Genomic DNA, 19,477 nt, shown 5'->3' on the forward strand with positions numbered 1-19,477 from the left:
TAGATAATAATCCTTTGATAGTTATATGTGTTGCAAATATCTTCCTCCTCTCTGTGGCTTGTCTCTTTATTATTCTTATACTGGAATTTGATGAACAGGAGTTCTTAATTTTCATGTAGTAAACTTCATCAATTTTCTCCTTCATGACTAGGAGAATAAAAATCCTTCTACCCCAAGATCATGAAGATATGTTCCTATATACTCTTCTAAAAGCTTGGAGTTTGGGGCACCTGGGTGGCTCAGTTGGTTGAGCGTCCGACTTTGGCTCAGGTCATGATCTTGTGGTCCATGAGTTCGAGCCCCACATCAGGTTCTGTGCTGACAGCTCAGAGACTGGAGCCTGCTTCGGATTCTGTGTCTCCTTCTCTCTCTGCCCCTCCCCCACTTGTGCTCTGTCTCCCTCTGTCTCTCAAAAATAAATAAATGTAAAAAAAATTTTTTTTAAGCTTGGACTTTACCTTTCACATTTAAGTCTTTAATCACCCTGGAAACTTTATGTTTTTGGATATGGTATGAATAAGAGATCTAATTTTATTTTTTTGTATATCAATAGCCAATTGTGCCAGCAACTTTTATCAAAAATTCCATTGTTTCCCCACTGGGTGAAATTCCTCCTCTGCTATCAATTTTTTCCAGATATGTATGAGTTTTTTCTGGGCTCCCTACCCTGTCCACTGGTCTATTTGTCTATTTGTCCATGGATCTATTTGTCTATCCCTGCACCAATACCACACTGTATTAATCCTGTAGCTTTCTGATCTGCCTTGATATCTGGAAAAGCAAGTCCTCCCACTTCATGTTTATCCTTATGAGAGTTTTCGCTCTTCTTGTCTTTGATATTTGATATAAATTTTAACTTTTTTCTTTTTTTATTGAAGTATAATTAACATACAATGTTAGTTTTAAGTGTAAAATATAATGATTCAACAATTCTCTACATTACTCAGTGCTCATCACAATAAGCGTACTCTTTTAAAGATTTTTTTTTTAATGTTTATTCATTTTTGAGAGAGAGAGGGCAAGAGAGAGCATGAGCAGGGGAGGGCAGAGAGAGAGAAGGACACAGAATCTGAAGCAGGCTCCAGGCTCTGAGCTGTCAGCACAGAGCCTGATGCAAGGCTCGAACTCATGGACCGTGAGATCGTGACCTGAGCCGAAGTCGGAAGCTCAACCAACTGATCCACCCAGGCACCCCAACAATAAATGTATTTTTGATCCCCCTTTACCTATGTCTCCCCCCTGCCCCCATCCACTTCCCCTCTGGTAACGACCAGTTTGTTCTCTGTATTTAAGAGTGGGAGAGGGGCTTATCTGTTTGTTTTGTTCCTTAAATTCCAAATATGAGTGAAATCATCTGGTATTTGTCTTTCTCTGACTGACTTATTTCTATGCTGACAGCACAGAGCCCGATGTGGGGCTCAAACTCACAACCGTGAGATCATGACCTGATCTGAAGTCAGACGCTTAACCAATGGAACCACCCAGATGCCCCAATCTATTTGACTCTTCCTAAGTCAGTATCATGCTGTTTTAATTATTATATCTCTTCAGTATGTTTTATATCTGTAGGGCAAGCTACCCTCATTCTTCTAAAATTCACTTGGCTATTTACACTTTTGTTTTTTTAGAAGTACTAAGAATTTGCTTATCAGGTTTCACAAAAATTATCCTTGGATTATTTTTTAATGATTGCATTGAATTTGTGGATTTATTTTGCAAGAATTGACCACTTTCATAATTTAATCTTGCTATTGAGATTCTTGTTTACATCCATCAGTAAAGGTTTAAGGTTTTCTTTATATAGATCTTGTACATCAAGCAGTACAAGTGTATTCCTAGGTATATGAAAGCATTTATTTTCACTGTAAATGCGATTTGTATAGAATTTCTAATAGCTGCTACTTATCAAGTTTCTTTTTTATTACTGATTTATCATTTATTATTATTATTAACTTTTTTTATGACATTCATTAGGAGTTTGAGAAGGGTGAAAATAAATGTGGGTGCTCAGTCAGCCATCTTGAATCCCAAGCAAGGACATAGCATTTTGAGAAAATTTTGGAAAGAACTTTAAGAGTTGGACATTACAGGAAGAAGAGCTTTCCAGGATTATAGATAGTATGGACAATCACATAGAGGTGGGAAAGTGTGTGGCATATTTGGTTTAGACCGAGTAAGATATATGTAGAGAAGTAATGGAAGACTTTAGAGTAGAAGCTATGCTATGGATGATACTGAATGCCTAGCTAAGGAGTAGAAAATGATATATACTGACCTTTCAAGTTGCTACTCTCTTCTATATAGTGTAGAGCTTTAAGGCAATCAGATATTAGCAAAATGGAAATACATCAGAAACATGCATTAGACAGTGTAAAATTAAGCATATTCAATTGTGGAACATGCAGATCCAGTAACTCAGCAGGATATATAGCTGTAAATAAGAGCTTTCTCAAATTACGAAGCCACCCAGGTGTTACCTGCTTCCCCAAATCCATGTCGAACACAGTAAGTTTCACCCATGTTGCCCACTCATTCTTCCAAATACTCCTACCTCCTCCTACTGATGTTCACTGAAGTCAAACCCCATGAAAAATACATAAACGTGGTACAGGGAGATTTAAAATGTTAAATTACCTTCTGGGCCATTTCCCTGATTTCTTGTAGGACTTGGACATAGGTTTATTTTCTATGTGAGCTCTTCAGTTAGCTTCATTGTCAGGAGAGTCCTCACTTTTCTAGGCAATGCGTCTCTTGATCTCTGCATTGAACTGAGAACAAACAAGGGTTTTCTGTGTTTTGCTCCTATTCTCCCCTCTCCACAGTCTTATCCAAAATTGTTCTTTGAGCCCACTATTCCGGTTACCCAATTGCTATGGAGTAAATTATTAGAATCTACAACCTGCTGCCCATTGCCACCCTGACTTCACAAATGAATGGGTCTCAAAACAATGCCAGCCTTAAATTGCTGACTTCTAAGGAGTTTCCAATATGACCTATAAAGATAAACTAGCAAAGCTGATTATCTTGTGTGACTTGTGAGGCACAAGTACCTCCAGTTGTCTCCTTGCACACAAATTATAGATGTCTATGTACATGTGTGTGTGCATACGTATGTGTGTATACATATGTGTGTGTATCTTTCCCAGGAAAGAGACTTCCCAAATACTGGTTTGAATATGTAAGTCCTTATATTGTTAAAAATAAGGCCTAATGTTAAAAAATTATTCATTACATGTATTTATTTATATATACATATGTGTGTAAATACGAATATAGAGGCAGTTGCACAATTTACAACATACAAGTTTCCTCTAGCTTAGATGACAACTTTCTAAATGGAATATACATTTCCATGTTCATTAGTTTTCAAACGTGCTGGTCTTGGGGAGGAAACTGTTGTACCACTTCTAGTTGGCAAGATAAGGCTGTATCGAGTAGGTGGCATTTTCTGAGGTCCCATATAAGACAAGCCAACCCACCTAAGCCATCCTTAGACAATGATTTATTAAATAGTTCTTTTTTTTTTTTGATTGATTAAGTAGTTCTCAATGCTCTGCATGAGTAATAAGCAGTCTGGAAATGCCTAACTTATTTGATGGAGTTTGAACTAATATCTAACTCATCTTTCTGTCATCATCACTGAGGCCAGAACAGATTGTTCTCCAAGAAGGAAAGTGAAAATGAGAGTTTTTCAGTAATAAATTTTTGTGGCCAGCCAAAAACATCAGAGGTTGGAATGTTCGACAATATAGCAAATATGGGCAGCTAAATAGACAACAATTGCCCCGTCAATTCCATGTCCAGTTTAGCGCCAGGAAGATCCCTGGGGCACAGGTCTATTGTTAAAATCTGGTTCATTATAGACTGAACAGTCTAGCTGACCTATTGAATGTAAGTGGTTTGGAAGTCACCAAAAAACTGGGTCAATTCTACCATCTCCAATGACCTAAGATATACCTTAAGGAGAGTCAAGATGGCACTATGGGCCTTGAATTAAACAGATAACCTCACATGCAAACCAAAGCTTAAAGTGGTATCTTTTGTAATTATTATTTCAGTAGACAGATGCCTGGAGTGGGCACATTTTGGGCCCTGGTTAAACTTGAGGACGGTTTTTTTCCAAAATGGAAGCCTAGTCCCATAAAGCCTCTATGTAGCTTTCTTTTCACATAAGTAAACAAGGGAATTAGGACCAGCTTTTCCCAATCTGAGTTCTTGAGAATCATTAGTCTCACAACTTGTTTGATGAAAATAGAGTTCCATTGCCAACAAATGTGGGAAATGCAGAGCACTATAACCCTTCTCTGAGATTTGCAAGCACATTCAGTTGTGATGGCTCCAAGAAACGGAGCCTCAAAGTAAAAGAACCCTGCTGGCTTCTTTTGTTTCATATTACATGTCTAAAAATTACCTAACCATAGAACAATCATCAGTACATCAGTGCATTTCATCGCATAAAATACAGTTTGTGAATCCCACTCGTCCACAGTGGCAACTCCAGATCTGCCTCAGTCTAAACCCAAATGCTTTGGACGGGCACAGAAAAAAATCGGCACCCAAGGCTGGGAACAGAGAGTCTGTTTACCACCTTCTCTATCTCTGACCTGCATGCCATTCAATTTACAACTTAATAATGTGTTACTCTTGAAAATCACTCCCCTGCTTTCGGACTCATTTTCCTCATCTGTAAAATGAGTGAGCTGTGTGACCCTTTCAGCTCCGTCATGGCATGAAATATCTTCCTGTGTGTGAGGTTCACTTTAGACCTTGACCTCTCTACTGCCCTGCTGGGCTGCTGAGTGACAGGCACCATAGCTAATTCTCCATAAATAGATGTCCCACATCTTGGGTCTCAGGATGATTTTATAGCTGAAGACTGACATGGGGTAACTTTCAAACAAAACCAATTTGACCTCCAAGAAAAAATATTTTACACTATTTTTAAGCCATTACATTACATTATAAAGCAATGGTATATGTTTTTTAATTTAATAAATGTAAATGATAGTCCTGATTTTTATTTTAAAAAAAAAGTTTAAAGCTAACCAATACTTACTGAGGTATTTCTCTGGACAGGAAAATATCCAAGAGGCATTCTGATGTACCTTAGAGCTACTCCAGGAGTCACTGGAGTTAATAATGACTTTTTACCTAAAAAATTCCTACTGCTGTTTCCTTTTGCTTTTTATGAAAAGTGATAAAAAAAAAAAAACCTTTCAATGTGATTAGTACACTTCTTGATTGGTTATAGGTATGCCTCATTCAGACACCCCAGGAGCTTAACAAATAGCAGAAACATTTAGTTTCTCTGCTATTTTGCTCACCTCTGAATGGTGACCAAAAGAATATCATTCCAGCTGATCTCAGAATGAATCCAAGGCTGCAGAGACTGGGAGGATCTGAAAGTAAAATGCAAATCTAGTTTAGATGCCCAGGAAAATAGGATTTTCTGGGAAGAATAAAGAATTACCCAAGTCATGACATTTTCAAGAAAAAGTAACAGTAGTAAACAGATAAACTAGTAATGTGTTAATGTCAGGTGAATATCCAAAACAAAATCCTAACCCTATTAGAGTTTGCAACTTCTACTTCTTGGAATAAGCAGAGAATATTTCTACAGATAAGGAAGAAGTAAAGAGTAGCCCCACATGTGGGGCACCTGGGTGGCTCAGTCGGTTAAGCGTCCAACTTTGGCTCAGGTCATGATCTCACAGTTTGCGAGTTTGAGCCCCGCATCGGGTTCTGTGCCGACAGCTCAGAGCCTGGAGCCTGCTTTGGATTCTGTGTTTCCCTCTCTCTCGGCCCCTCCCCCACTCGCACCCAGTCTCTCTCAAAAATAAAAAATAAACATTAAAAGAAAGAGTAGTCCCACATGGAAAGATGGGTAAAGAATATGAACTGTAAAATGCACTATTCCTGGAGGCTAACTGCTTGGCATCCTTAGAAAAGCAAAAGGAATCCTTCTCCCTACTCCACCTCAATTCATTTTATTGATATTCTTTTTCATCAGATGCGCAAAATGCAAATGAACGCAGAATCGCAAAAATGGTTGTTGCTTTGCCATGCTGCCGACAGGCCCAGACCAGGAGCCTTACCAGGGACCATTGCTGGTATTTGGCTAGAGATTAGCCCAGGTGGTGCTCTATTGGTACACAGTCTCTCCCTCAGCCCTTTGAATATATTCCAGCACTTCTAAAGCTGCGTCTGCTTCTCTGTGCCCGAGGCTCTTTTCCTCAGGACTAAGGAGAGCTGCACGGCCCAGCAAGCCGCAGACACAGCACCTCTATCACCGGTACCACCGACAATAATGACAGGAATTGATGGACAAACACGCCAGCTGCCTCCCTCCCACCTTGGTTGGGTTAATTCTGAGGCTTGTACTTTGTACCAATCCAGTTTATCTGTGGCCTAATAGGTATGCCTTCTCTTCCCTGTATAACGCGCCTTTCTCTACTGGAGTTGCCTGAACCTCTTAAATAGAATTCTTTCACTTAAATCATTCTCAGGTGCCTGCATTTGGGAAAACCATGCTAAGACTTGTTATATCCAATGGCCATTTCACAACATGAGGAAGTCAAGTTCTCAAAAACATGTAATACTGCAAAGGGACATGGTTATAAAAGAAAGTCTCACCTCTGCCATGCTTCTGTAGATTCTCAGGAGGCTACTCTCGTGGGCAAGTCACGGTCTTGTATTATTGCCTTACTGTTCAGCCCACCTAAAATTCTCTCCTCCATCTTCTCAGCTACTCTGTCTAAATCTTTTCTAGAAGTCACATCAACCTGTAACTATACTATTCTCTAGGATAGTGGTTCTCAAAGTGTGGTCCCAGGACCAGCAGCCTTAGGATCACCCGGGAACTTGCAAGGAATGTAAATTTGGGGTCCTGCTCCAGCCTCTGGAATCAGATTCTCTCTGGTAGGGGACTAGCCTCTCTATTTTCAAAAGCCTTCCAAGTATTATGCAAAATTTGAGAATGCTATAGCTTGAGAACTACTGTTGTAGGAAGTATTTCCTGCCACCCCTCATTTGGCTGTAAAAATCTCTTACTCCAGTTCCCATTCATCTTCCACATTTATTCAGTGCATTCAAACTCTCAGTGCCACCTCATAAATCACTCTCACAGCAACCTCTTTTCTCCTCCATTGACTCCAATCAGTATTTCTCACCTGAATTATCAATGCAGCCTCCCTGCTGCAGGCCTCCCACCTATTTCCCATCAGCCACTGGGCTTGTATGTGTAAAACTCAAGGGTGTCCCTTTAGCACATTAGATGCTTCCATTGCAGCCTGCCATCTAAACATAAATATGAGGTCCTTAGCATCTGCATACAAGGCCATTGGTGACGACAGGCTCCTGCTTGCCTAATTTTCCTGGAGCCCAGAGACACCAAACTAGCTATAACCCACCACTCCCAACCCTCCCATTCATCCCCTCAAAGACCGAAATCTTTCTAACACAGGTCAGCTCCTTAGGGTCTTAATGGCCATCAAGTGACCCTCTTTAAACAAAGCATAGGCATGTAAAGAACAACCCTTCGAGGCAACATCAAATTTTGGAGGGAATCTAGAGCTTGAAGTAACTAGGACTACATCTGTGAAGAGAGGAGGGAGGAAGCAAAGCCAGATTTTTCTTTACTTTTACAGTTTTCCTCAGGGAAGTCTTACCCCTCAGGGCCCGGGCAGGCCTTGTGGCTTCCAGCCCTTTCTGCATTTACTATCTTAGGCTCTAGGATTTCTTATGTACCTAAACTCTTTGTAAACCAGAGATAAATGCTTGCCTTCTCTATCCCAAAGGGCTGGTTGAGACTCAAATGAGAAAACATTCTTTTTTAAGTTCATTTATTTATTTAAGTAATCTCTACACCCAATGTGGGGCTTGAACTCATGACCCCAAGATCAAGAGTCCCATGATCCTCTGACTGAGCCAGCCAGGTGCCCCTCAAATGAGAAAACATTTTAAATAAGCTTTGAAAGCTTGAAAGTAAAAGACAAAAAGGTATTATTGTTAAGTAATGGTAATAGTTACTTTAGCCAGAGTTCAGAGAGCATTTGTTATCTGCCAGGCCCTAACCCAGCGTTTAACAGGTGTCATTTTATTTAATCCTTGTAATACTCCATGAGAAAGACACCATGATGCTCTCCCTATTTTTATGTAAGAGAAAACGGAGGCAAACAGACACGGAAAAAACTTGCCCATGGTTACATAACTTGGAAGTGATGGAGCTGGGATTCAAAGTCAGTTAGTGTCACCCCTGAGCCCAAACTCTTACCCCGGTGTGCTCCCCACTAAGAGCATGTTTGTGACTGTAGGTAGGTGACATTGTCTGAAGGGCTTGAGATAGCCTAGGACAGGCCAGCTGTGCTCACTGTGCAGAGGTCAATCTATTGCTCTATTGTCCATCCACCCAACTACCCACTCACTGGTCATCTATCCACTGTCTTCCATAGGTGGCTAGAGTGGTAAACGGTCTTGTTCCTGGGGTCAGAGCACCTGACGTGAGCAGCTCTGCAAAGATACCAACAGTGTGACCTCAGGAAAGTAGCCTACCTACTTTGTGCCTTGGATTCCTTGCCTGTAACATGAATTAGATATTTTTACCAGCCTCATAAGATTTTGTGTAGGTTAGATGAGACAACTCAGGTGGAGAGTTTAGCACAGTGCCTAAGCCCTGGTAAGTGTTCAATAACTCTCAGTTATTACTATCATGTCTCTGGGGCAATAGCAATGTGATCACGCAAAGCAATCCCTCTGCATCAGAAGGTGGGCAATATATTATAGGAGCAATCACGGTGTCTCAGGAGAGTGCTTGCAGCACTTGGAAAACTGTCTCAAGCCCTTGAGTCTTCTCTGGGTCACTGAACAAGAGCAAAGAGGCTTACGACCTCGGATCGGCACAGTGTGGACTGCAGAGCTCACTGCTGCAAATAGCAGCCACCTGCAGGCCCGACGGAACATGTCCATCCTCTGGCGAAGAGTGGGCAGGATGCAGACAAGGAGAAGGCAGGAGACAGCAGGCACTGCCATGAGTCAGGGGCACGAGGGTGTGAGGAAAGCTATGCCAGAGCAAATGTGGCTCAGCAGATAGATGGGAAGGATCTAGGCACGCTTCACTAAAAAATGGCTTCTTTCCAAAGTGGGGGCACGCTATCTGTGGGGAGCCCAGGCCTCGTGGCCCAGTCTCATTTTCACAAAAAGCCTCAAGGGTAGGCGTCTGAAGTTATGTCTAGTGAGGTTACATAATCGCTGACCAAGATAAACCGATGGGATTAAAATAAACTGGCATGCATCAGGAAACTTAAAACTTGGATCCCACTTCCCAGAATACACTATAAAGATGTTTAAGTAAATTCTTCCATCATCTTGTGAATAACATAATTATATTAAAACTATTTTGTGTTACAAATTAACCTGTCGATTGAAAACATTTAGTGTCCCACCATGTTTAGAATGTCGTCAATCCTGCTACGACATTTTCTAAAAATTCTTTCTTTTTTTTTAAACAATTTAACGTTTTTTTATTTTTATTTTTGAGACAGGGAGAGACAGAGCATGAACAGGGGAGGGTCAGAGAGAGGGAGACACAGAATCTGAAACAGGCTCCAGGCTCTGAGCTGTCAGCACAGAGCCCGACCCGGGGCTCGAACTCACGGACTGTGAGATCATGACCTGAGCGAAGTCAGACGCTTAACCGACTGAGCCACCCAGGCGCCCCTAAAAATTATTTCTTAATAGATCAGGAATTTCCAGAGAGGAAGTGGAATAGGCTAGGTATGGGGTCTCCTGAAGCCTTATATTATTTTTTTCAAAATGAAAAAATTTATATTATTTTTTCAAAAAGTGTTTTGGGTGGAATTATGTCCCCCCAGAAGGCAGGTGGAAGTCCTAACTCCCGGGAGCTGAGACCTTATTCAGAAATAGGGTTTTTGAAGGTCGTGATGGAATAGGGTGGGCCCTCAATCCAGTATGCCTGGTGTCCTCATAAGAAGAGGAGACATACAGAAGAGAGAGACACAAAGGAAATGATGACCATGTGGAGAGAAAGGCGGAGATTCCAGCACTGCCTCGACAAGCCAATGAAGCCAAGGCTTGCCAGCAAACAGAAAGCAAGCCAGGATTCTCCCCTACAGGTTTCAGAGGGAACATGGTCCTACTGACACCTTGATTTCAGACCTGCAGCCTCCACAGCTGGGAGACAATAAATGTCTGTAGTTTTAAGGCACACACTTTGTTACAGCATCCGTAGGCAATGATTATGCAAGGTTACATTTTCCCTCTGTTTTGACAGCCTCTGTTAGGTGGCCCAAGGCATCTGTGAGAACAGGGTCCCCCGCATTGCAGTGTCTCCCCTCACTAGGGTATGAACAGCTGTCGTGTGTATTCACCTGTAACTCAGAACACAGCAATTGCTCAATAATTGCTTGTTTGAATGAGCAAATAAATCTCAAAGAAGCTCTAAGATCCACCTGCTGGCCCACCTCCAGCCTCCAGCCCTCAAATATTGAACTACTTTCCAACTTAGTAAGTATGAGGAGGTGCCAGGTGCCAGGTATAAGAAGTCAGGGTGGCAGCAAATGGGCCTGAAGGACACTGTGGGACCTGGGACACCAAGATGACCACACAGCATTTACCTAACCTGAGCTACACGCTTGGCCTTTGGGTCTTTTTAAGAGTAAGTTCTAGACAAGGCACTCCTTACTGATTTGCCTGGGAAACAACTCCTTAAAATTAAAAATGAGTATCACTTCAGTGTTAAGTATACATCTGGGTGATATAAGCTGTAATACAGTGTTTCTCCCTCTCCATACATTAAGCACATGTACTGTGTGGGGGAGTGTATAGATTTCTGATGTTGGTGTCTACACCATTTAATTTGATACCTTATGACCTTTTCACTTGGGCGAATACAATGATTATTGTACATGCATCTGTTTGGTTGGAAAGTCATGTAACCATCAAACATGTCAGTTATATAGAGATTAAATTAATAACCAAAGGAAAAAGAATAGTAAAACAAAAATCAGCTCATGAAGGTTTATGTGTTTTCCGAAATGCTGGACATTTAAAATTCTTCACAATGTATAACTTCAAAGACGTCCAATTTATATCTCACCAGAAAACGTTGTATTTTGTTATTTATCCTTAGATGCAAATCGAGTTATTTCTAACAGAGAACCATCATGACTTCAACAGTAGAGCCATCCGGTCAACCTCAGTAGTTGCCCAGATGATCAGATGGGAGAGAGAATGACTATGTGCTCACCATCTGTTTCCCATATTGCCTGAGAAAAGATCCAGAAAATCCAAATATTCAGGGCAGCCACGTTCCAATCTGCTGCCAAAAAGAAAAATATTTCCTGCCACTGTCTAAACTGACCACAACACAGTAAATATACCTAACGTTCAACGGTCAGAATGTTAACTGCCTAATACGGTTTGAATAACATGGTACCAGAAAATCTAGAGGACTCTGACTCGTCTAGATGCATACCTTGGTGCACAAGTGTTTTAGATGCGAAACTTGGTTACTGTAAGTCCTTTCTTTCTCTAAATCAACACTCAGGCCTGTCTACCTGCCAAGTAGTAGAAATGTCACTACTGTGCCAGAGGGCTAACCAGACAGGTTTAAACTGGGGGCAAGTCACCTAAAATCAACTTTCATACAGACCGAAAAAGAACAGATTTTTGTTTTGTTTTGTTTAAGTAGGCTTCGTGCCCAGCGTGAAGCCCATGCTGGGCTTGAACTCACGACCCTGAGATCATGATCAGAGCTGAGATCAAGAGTCAGATGCTTACCTGACTGAGCCACCCAGGCACCCCAACAGGTGTTTTTTTTAAGCATTTAAAAACATTCTTGCCTTGGGGCGCCTGGGTGGCGCAGTCGGTTAAGCATCCGACTTCAGCCAGGTCACGATCTCGCGGTCCGGGAGTTCGAGCCCCGCGTCAGGCTCTGGGCTGACGGCTCGGAGCCTGGAGCCTGCTTCCGATTCTGTGTCTCCCTCTCTCTCTGCCCCTCCCCCGTTCATGCTCTGTCTCTCTCTGTCCCAAAAATAAATAAACGTTGAAAAAAAAAATTGAAAAAAAAAACCCAAAAAAAACCATTCTTGCCTAGAGACTTCCTGACCATGGCCTTTGGAACCTCAGTGGTTACCTCAGTAATAGCTTACTGCAGAATTGCTACATTTCCCCCTCCTTTACATACTGGAATTCAGCTCTTGAAGAGCAAGGCAGAATTTGATTTTTTGTTTTAATGCATTATAGCAGGCATCCAGTAAATAGTTACTGAATGACCTAAGAGATTAAAAATACATGTGCTTAGTGAAGTTTGGATTAGCAGATGCTAAATGATGCCACTGCTTATGAATGCAAGCCAGACCAAAAGGATCTCCTCAATGAGAGCTGTAGGAATGACACACAGGTGATGACCCTCCTTTTGAGACTGCCTACAGTCATTTGATGCAGCATCGGCTATTCCCCCCAGGGAAGGAAGAAGAAACCGGGAAATGAGAACTCAGAGGTCCTGAGGTCCTTTCATGACCTTTGAACGCTTCATGTGAACAGAGAAACCAGAAAAAAAACAAAACAAAACAATCAGACAACTCCCAACCCAATGCAAGTGAAGCCACAAGGTCTTGGAGCTGCATGGGAGTTATGAGGGCCCTGAAGAGATCTGAGCCAATATGTCACAGCTCCCATCAGTACCAGATCAGTAGAACCCCTCTTTGGGATCTGTCCTCAGCACTGCCCAGAGGCCAGGCCTGTCCTAAACAGCATTTCCTCTATGTACCAGCAGGGTGAGACAGCAGGAAGGAATGCCAGCTTCTCTCCCTGAGCACTAGCACAAGCCTTCGAGACTGCACTTCTATAGTTTTCCTGTTTTCTGGCCAAGTGAGATACTGAACTTCCAACCATGACTATTTTTACAATTTTCCAAAGCTAAAAAAAGTTGCAATTTATTAGAACTATTCTTAACATGCAAATGCATGCATGAACACACACACACACAACAAAACAAAACAAAACAAAACAAAACAAAAACCAGGCAATATAACCAATGCAAGTGATATCCGTAGGCACATGAACCAAGCTTGTACAGCAGACACTGGATGGACAAGCAAGCAGGACTCTGCCTCAACTCAAAGCATTCACCCAGCAAATATTTATCAAGTGTCAACTATGTGCTAGGAACTGTAATATGGATACGACAATGTCTAAAAGAGATGAAGTCTCTGCCCTCTCAAGTTGACATTCTAGTGAGGGCAACAGAGCATAGACAGCTTAATATCCTAATAGGCGAGGGAAGGGCAGCGGGGCAAGCTGTCTGGGAGAGCCACGGGAACTCTGTGAGGAGGTATTATTGGAGCACAACCCTCGGCCAGAGCGGAGAGTGTCTGAGGGAGCCCCTTCCAGGCAGAGGACACAACAAATGCAAAGGCCCTGAGCAAGGGATGGGCCTGACCTATTCAAGCAGAAACCAAGGCAAGAAGGCTGGAAGGGAGACACAGAAGGGATTAGCGAGGAACCTTTGAGAAATATACGTCAGGGTCAGATGCTGTTGGTCTAGATTATGTGTTTGGAAGGTGTGGGGTCAGGAAGTGGGATCCCATCAATAACCTTGGAAAGGGCATTAGGTGGATGTGTGGGCTGGTGTCCCTGGCAGACTTTTCGGGGATGGCCAGAAGGCCCCTATTACTTGTGGAGAGTAAATTCTGATCCAAGTCTATTGGACACTATGGGGCTAATTCTGGAACTGGGCATCAGTCTGCTTCCTGTTCCCCTCCTTACTGCAGCTACTCACCTCTGGAGCTGCTCCTCCTCAATAGACTTCCGGGAAAGGTGCTGGGGGAGAAGCAATGTGGATTGTTTGTATTTGCTCTTTGCTTTAAACTCATTAATCCAGCTCCAGCCTGGCTCTTCCTATTTATTTATCAGTTTACTTTTTTTAATTGTTTAAACATTTATTTATTTTCAAGAGACAGAGAGAGACAGAGTGCAAGAGGGGGTGGGTAGAGATAGAGGGAGACACAGAATGCAAAGCAGGTTCCAGGCTCTGAGCTGTCAGCGTAGAGCCTGATGCAGGGCTCAAACCCACCAACCGTGAGATAATGACCTCAGCTGAAGTCAGAAGCTCAACCGACTGAGCCACCCAGGCACCCCATCAGTTTACTTTTTATTAGTTCTTTTATTTCCTTTAGAGGACGTGAACATGCCTGTACCCCTTCTGGAAAGTAGATGTCCACCTGTACCAGCCCCACAGCCACGCCACACCACTCCTCCCTCAGGAGAAACCCAGGGCCAGGAAACAAGTGACTTTTTCTTTTCTTTTGCTTTCAAAAGGTTTTTTTTTTTTAAATCAAATATCAACTTTGGAAGATAATATGACAACAATTTCTGCACAACACATAATGATTCGGCTTTTGCCAATATTTTAAAAGTAAGCCAAGAGATAAAACATAGGCAATGACATCAATTATCTCTATGTTCTCGCTTGAGGAGAAAATACACGGGAAAAAGGGAAGGTTGGAGGATTCAGCGTTTCTTTCCTCATTGTTCTACATTGTGAGTTCAGAGTTTGAAAATATGAGATGAACTGGAAGGCATCCCCTTTCTAGCCTCCCTCCTTCAGTCATGAACCCTACAAGTTCCCCAAGGAGCCCTACCATGCCTGCCTATCCCTCTTCTCTTCCCAGCCAAGTCCCATCTCTCCCTTCTTGCCACTTAGGACACGGGTCACACACAGACTGAACTACAGCTCTGAGAACTGACACAGGACGAAAGCCCTCACACTTGGAATGAAATCCTGTCTCCTCCCTCCGCCTCCTGCCTGTGCCCCCAGGCTCACCTCTCCCGCACTGAATGCGCTCCAATCCCTTGGCCTTCTTGCTGGGAGCTCCAGGCTTCAGACCCGCTGTGTGGCCCCTTGCCTGGAACATTCTTCCCCCAGATAGTCGCTGGGTTCCCTTCCTCCCGTCACTAAGCTCTCCGGCCAAAGAGCTCTAGCCTCCCACAGTGTATGAGCCAGCACCCACCAGCCACATCCGTCTCCATCACTTTGCCCTGCTTTATTTCCTTTTTTGGGGCTTATCACCATCTGACCCTTGCCACGTATTTGTCCATTTATTATCCGTCTCTCTCCCCAGGACACAGGCACCTTGAAAGGGACCTGGCGGGGGGGGGGGGGGGGTCATTCTGGTGTGTGAAAGGCATGCAATAAACTTGAATGTGAGGACAGGGTCAGACTTTTTATATACTATGAAACACTAGAAATTGCTTCCTCGTTTACAGCATTCATTGTAGAAATGAGGAAAATAAGGCCTCCCTAGAAAGGTAGAATGTTTTCCCCCCAAATCACTGAGCCAGTTAGCAGCAGAACCAGGGGGTCCTGATTCTCCCAGGCCCAAGATTTCTCTATCTCTGTCTTTTCTTTCTTTCTTTTTAAAAAAAATTTTTTAAACGTTTATTCATTTTTGAGAGACAGAGAAAGACAGAGCACAAGCGGGGGAAGAGCAGAGAGGCAGACACAGAATCCAAAGCAGGCTCCAGGCTCTGAGCTGTCAGCACAGAGCCCACTGCAGGGCTCGAACTCACAAACCGCGAGATCATGACCTGAGCCGAAGTCGGACGCATAACCGACTGTCCGTCCCTCTCTGTCTTTGGTTTCTAATGAACTGGAAGGGAAATTCAAGTAAATGATATTCAGTAAGTGGTTTCCTGCCTCAATATTCAAAGATAGAGCCAAGAAAGGAAGTTAAGAGAGATCTAGTAAACTTCAGGTGCTAAAGCCTGCAAGGCAGGGATTTGCACAGGGCAGCTGAAAACACTGGCCCTCAGAGAAGGTAAGGAATTTTGCTAATGAGCTGCAGCACTGACACCAGAGCCCCTTTTCCTACATGCACAGCTAGGCACCCACACCGAACTCTTCTAGCAGCCTCCAGGTCTCCCTTTGGGGGTCCCAGTCACTGGTGGATGCGTTTGGGACTGCAGTAATCTATAGCCTCTCCGATTCTTAACAAGCTGCTGAGTATCCCTCATCAGCTCTGAGGCCGCAGCCCTATGTTTGATTCAGAGTTTAGGGTACATGTGCTGGGGGTTTGAGGGAGGCATGTGGGCGTAGAGGGTGCTTTCTGGAACAATAGCTCATCTGGACACCTTTCTTCTTAGTGTTCCAAGGACTGAGACAAAGTCAAAGTCACCTGCCTTTCCCAGGAGTCACTCTCATCCTCTCTCGTGTCGTAACTTAGCGGCAATAGAAAGAACAGTTGGATGTTCCAAGCTAGAGATCCCTGGGCAAAACCGCCCTTAGAATTAACAAGCCCATTTAGCACTTTGCAAAGGTGGACTCAAACATGCACGTTCAGGCACCAAAGTTAGTCAAATAGTCCTTGAATAGTTACCTGACTTTGTCTTTTCTGCTTCCTTTCCCCAATACCTACACACACACACACACACACACACACACACACGCACACACACACACACAGTGTTACTGTTTGATCAGAGGCAGACAACTGAGAGTTGGAACTTGGAAACAGGGTCATATGTTAGTGTTATGTAGACAGAAATTGAGCAGCTCCAAAGGGCAGAATAAGGCTCAAGGGAGGGCAAGGGTAGGCTGCAGACACATAGACATGGGGTTAATATAGAGAGGGATGTCTAATAACTAAGAGCTGTTGGCAAAGGGGTAGCCTGCATGGTGAGGCAGCAGTTATTATAACTCAAAGAATAGAGAAGATGGCTGCACAACCTCTGATTAGGAATGCTGGGGGGCATCAGCACCCCACGGCCTTCCAGACCTGAGATGCTAGGACAGCTTGAATGGTTCACTTACTGTCATCTTTTGTTGAATCATTTTGCTGAATCATCATTTCCTAAAGTCATAGTGACTCATCCATGGTTCATGAGGAAAGCTCTTATCTTTGTATACCAAATGCATCATTTTGAATCTTTAGGGAAGAAGACAGATTTACAAGCAGGGAGTTTATGTTTGCCTTTTGAAGTTAGTTACGTATATTTCTGATATTTTCGCTCTCTCTCTCTGTGATACATTTAAAAAGAACATCACCACAGATAGCATGCTTGGAGGGTACTGTCAAAATGTCCTCAAAACTCAGGGAGTCGAAATTGATGTCCTTTTCTCTGAAACAGCCACATGAATCCTCCCATTAGCCTAAAAATCTCTGCTCAGCATCCTTGACTCAGCTCGTATCTCTCTGCAGTGAAAGAGGACTCACTAGCCTTAAAGAAAAGGGAAATATTTGCCATTGCCACTGTGAACTTGGGAAAGTTACTGAACTTCTCCAAGACTCAGCTTCCTCATGTGAAATATGGAGACTATAATAGTACTTAGCGTACAGAGTTACTGTTAGCAATAAATTAGATAATACTTTTTGTGATATCTGACACATGGTAAATACTCAAAAAAAAAAAAACAACAAAACAAAGGCTAGCTATCATTAATCATTGTCATCTTCATCATGACCTTTATTAGAAATTGCTACTACTCTTATACTTTGAGCATAGCAAAATGCATAGAGCTGAATCACCCAAAACTATGTTGTATACCTGAAACTAATGTAACATTGTATGTCAACTATACCCAAATTCAAATAAAATTTTTTTAATTGTTATTACAAGGAGTACTTAAAGATCTAATGGATTGCCATCCTGGAGGTGCAACATTCGTAGCATTAGAACAGCACAAATATTCTTTGGTCATCGATGTTTTCCTTACTTTGCCTTGGGTGTCATCCTTAATGGCACAGGGTCCATGAGAAGCTGAATAAAAGCACTTCCTAGGTTTAGTAACATTTTTCTAGACAATTGCTAGGAAAAGTGTGGTCTGTGGGCCAGCAGCATTGAAAGCTGGTTAGAAAATCAACTTTGAGGCAGCTGCCCTACTTTCGATTCAGTGCTTAGGGCATGGAGGGAGTTGTTAAATTTGCTCCCAGTTTATGTTTTAAGCAAGCACTAAACATATTAATGTTTATATGCTTAAAATGCTCCAGCCTTCCGACCTCAGCCAAACACACTCATGAATTTGGTATACTGTAGGTGCTCTTGGGCAAGAAAAGCATAACCAAGGCTATTTCTCTAACGGTGCATGATGAGCCAAAGTGCATGTATATGTCACTATAGAGGAAGCCATACTTCAATTTAGATGAACAAAATTATTGTGGTCTTCAGAAAGTCAGCTTAACATCTCTCCAACATCTAGGGTCTACATCTAGTGTAGTGTACATCTAGTGTATAATAGCAGTTGTTCAAAATACATTATATAGATTGATTTAAAACTCTGTAGGGTTTTCTAGTTTCTAAAGGATTAAGTCTAAACAATTTATTCTGGAATCCTGTATTTAGCACAATCTGATTCTTCTTTAAATCGGAGATGTATACACACACACACACACACACACACAATACAAAAACACTAACTTAAAATTCTCTCTCATGTAAAACAAGTCTAAAGATAAGCAATAAGTAGCCCTGGGCTAGTATGCAGCTTACAAGCATTATTAATGACCCAGCCTCCTTTTCTTCTCTATAAACTTCAATATATGATACCCATTCTCAAGTCACCTCCTGGTCTAAGATGGCTGCTAGAGCTCCAGCCATCTCATCTGCATTCCAAGTCAAAGGAAGAAAGGGGGAATATAATCATGCACTTTCCCAGAGTCCCCCAGTACATTTCTGCTTATATTTCATTGTCCAGAACTCATCCACATGACCACACTTAACTGCAAAAAAGGTTGGAAAATATAATCCTTCTCAGCAAGAAGCTCAGCTAAAAATCAGGGCTAGGTTAAGAGAAGAAAAGATACTGGGGTAGGCAACTAGCAGGGTCTGAACCTTGAACCTCACTTCCAGCCAAATATACTGCCCACTTGCTTTCATTGGTCTTGACCTGCCTTTTAGAGGTTCATCCGCTCAATGTCTCACAAACATGGCTCTTGTGTGTCCCACTCATCACATCCCTCTGGCTTGCAGAAGCTTCCAGCTCCCCTTCACTGCACTGCGGTCTCCTCCTTCAAGACTCCTGTCAGGGCTCTCCCCATCCACAAAGCATCTCATCCCATTTTCAACTCACATCTACAAAATGCCACTCCCTCTGTGTTTTACCTTGTTATTTAAGATTTACCTCTACACTGACGGTGTGAGCCTGTTGGGCACAAGGGAGATTTTGGTTTTGTTTGTTTGTTTGTTTGTTTTATATTACATAGGTTCCATGTCCAAAGTGGGTCTTGAACTCACGACCCTGAGATCAAGAGTCATATACTTTACCGAGTGAGCCAACCAAGTGCCCCAAAGCTGATTTTGTCTTTAGCCAAGTTCCTGGTATAGTAAGTTCCTCATTTATTGGGAATACTCGATACATACTTGTTTCTGTTACCAGTGACAACAACAGACGAAAGCTGAACTTGGAATTTAAGAGGTGGAGCGATTGTTCCAACTTGTCAAACTCCCTCTACTCCACTGAATG

Source organism: Herpailurus yagouaroundi, unplaced genomic scaffold (assembly GCF_014898765.1).
Source record: "Herpailurus yagouaroundi ecotype Mexico unplaced genomic scaffold, PumYag 140, whole genome shotgun sequence".
Classification (NCBI taxonomy): domain Eukaryota; kingdom Metazoa; phylum Chordata; class Mammalia; order Carnivora; family Felidae; genus Herpailurus; species Herpailurus yagouaroundi.